At 43.4% G+C, this 2649-nt stretch overlaps 1 pseudogene; it reads right to left on the reverse strand.

The window, feature by feature from the left end:
• Nucleotides 1-284: 284 nt before the first annotated feature.
• LOC132009136 (heterogeneous nuclear ribonucleoprotein Q-like) lies at nucleotides 285-2032 on the reverse strand (annotated as a pseudogene).
• Nucleotides 2033-2649: the final 617 nt, after the last annotated feature.

The raw sequence follows: 2649 nt of genomic DNA on the forward strand, positions 1-2649 counted from the left end.
TTAAGATACCATGCTAGAAGTTATGAAGGATTTCTGTTGGAACACATATGGAAAATAGAGTAGCTTTAGTTTAATAACTTGCACTGCAGAGAAAATTGTTAAAGAAATTCATATCAAAGTCCAAGTATTAGTTCAATGTCCTGTATTTGATTCCATGATCTTCATAGGAAGGTCTTCTGCAACAGAATATGCTCCTATACAGCCGAGATATTTAAGGTTGCTTGATTTCCTTACCATTACTCCACTGCAAGCTTCTGGTGTAATCCCACATAGCAAGTCAGTCTTCATTGTAACAGGTCAGGACCAGCCTCGACTCCTTTTCCCTGCCCGCGGCCTCTTTGTTGTTGGGCACCTCCTCTCGCACCACGAATGCCTCTTGCTGATCCAGGACCTCCTCTCTGTGAATAACCGGCTCTACTGCGGGGAGGAGCAGCCCCACGACCTCTGGATGGAGCAGCACCCCTTGCTCCTCTACCACCCCTTCCTCTAGCTCCAACTTGAAAATCTTCATAACCATAGTATGGATCTTCATATCCACCACGATAGTTATGGTAATCATAGCCATATTAATCATAATAATCTTCATATCCATAATAATCTGGAGGATATCCATAACCACCTCTACCTCCACGCCCTCCACCTCTTGTTGGAGGGGCATATGAGGTGGGCCATAATAGTAGTAATCATCATACATTTGATTTTTTGCTGCTTGCATCTGAGCTTTTCTTTCTTTCCTTTTCTGATCTGGTGGCTTAGCAAAAACAATTTCAATATTTTCTCCCTCCAAATCTTTGCCATTCATTTCTTCCATAGCCTTGACAGCACCATCTCGCTCATCAAAATGAATGAAAGCATAATCTTTTAGTTTCTTCACTCGTTCCAGTTTCCCAAACTGACTAAATGCTTTTTCTAAAATCTCTTCTGTTACAGTATTGGCAAGGTTACGTACAAACAGCACTTTTACCTTTGCCATAACCTCAGGATCAGGATCTTCTATAGGATCAGCCCATTCAACAGTTTCAACATTTCCCCAGACCTTGACTTTACCACTCATTAACCTACGCCTTGCCTGGGCAGCTGTTTTGTGATCTTCATATTCAAGGAAGCAAAAGCCTCTGTTTTTTCTGTTACTTTGCTAAATTCTTCAAGAATCTGTTCCTTGGTTTTACTCTTAGGAATAGAGCCCACAAAAAGCCTCTTGTTGGCAACCGAGATGCAGAGACCAATGTGTTTTCCAGAACGAATTTCATGATTATTATACAGTTTAACAGCCTCCTGAGCTGCTTCTTTTGTACAAAAAAGTGACAAACGCATAACCTCTATTGATACCAGTGAGTGGATCCATCATTAGACGAAGATCCCATATCGGTCCAGCTTTCTCAAATAATGGAACAAGTTCATCCTCAAACAGATCTCTTGGAATCTTCCCCACAAATAATCAGTGCCAACAGAAGGCTGCTGACCTGAATAAACGGAATCTGGAGGTGGTCCCCCATACTTCCTCTGTCCAGTGGTCACATCAAGTGTGTAGCCTGTTCTTTCCAAGAGTGCCTTAATTTTTGCCTTATCTGGTCCTTTGCTAGAATCCGCTACTTTGGTCCCTTGTTTTTCCTCTCTGCCTGTAAGTCTTCATGACTCCACATAAAAAGGCACTTTTGTTCTGAACATGAGAGACATCACTGTCTTTAAACTGCTGAAGAACTACCAATGCACCGTCTTCATTGAATTCTTTTAACGCTTCGATAGCTCTTTCATCTAAATCACTATGTGCAACCAGCCCTGCAACGTAAATTCCATCTAGTTTTTCAGCAACTTTCTGTGGTAAACCGGCATCAAGCAATGTCTGAAAATTTTCTGAATGGATAATTGCAGAAGCAGTATCCATGGGCTGGCTCTTCAGTACCATTTCCATTAACATGTTCTGTAGCCATGTTTCTTGAGATGTCCCCGTTGGGCTGCGGCGGAAGGATCCTGTCCGAGGAGATCGGGTTGCGGGAGACGCGTGCTCGCTGCTCCCTGTGTCCGGCGCGAGTGGAGCTGTTGTTAAATGGCAGCCGAAGCTCACGCCGCTGGCAGCAAACCCGATCCAGTTCCACTCCGAAGGAAACAGTTCTAAGCTGAGTTTATTATTACCTTTTATTTTAGTGCACCCTCATTCCTGCAAGGCTTCACCGGGCCCTTTGGTGCTATGTGCTGAGGTCCCCAAATGTTCGTCTTCATCCCCTCTCCCACTATTGATGGCATAATCTGCACAGGTCGTGAGGGGAGAGGCTCACTCGGAGACTGCACCTGCTAAAAGGAGGAAAATCAATTTTCATCATCCAAAAATACAGAACTGCTGGCACACAAACTAGTTGCTCAAGATTCCTCGGGTCTGGAAGGGGAGTCCCACTAAGAAAGACATATGCTTGGAACAGAAGTCAATACTCTCTGCATGTAGCCAGAATAATAAGGGAAGTGGGGAATGAAGAGGTAGAGGATAGAATGTTGCCATGCAGTTCCCCAATTCTGCAATAACTATCAGATGGACTCTAGAGCCAATACTAGGTGGGGATCTTTCTAAGAGCGATCTAGACATTTTGATAATCTAAATGTTCTCAAATGCTAAATTCAGCTGACAGGTACAACCCATTGTGATTTATTTTTACT

Source organism: Mustela nigripes, unplaced genomic scaffold (assembly GCF_022355385.1).
Source record: "Mustela nigripes isolate SB6536 unplaced genomic scaffold, MUSNIG.SB6536 HiC_scaffold_5354, whole genome shotgun sequence".
Lineage (NCBI taxonomy): Eukaryota > Metazoa > Chordata > Mammalia > Carnivora > Mustelidae > Mustela > Mustela nigripes.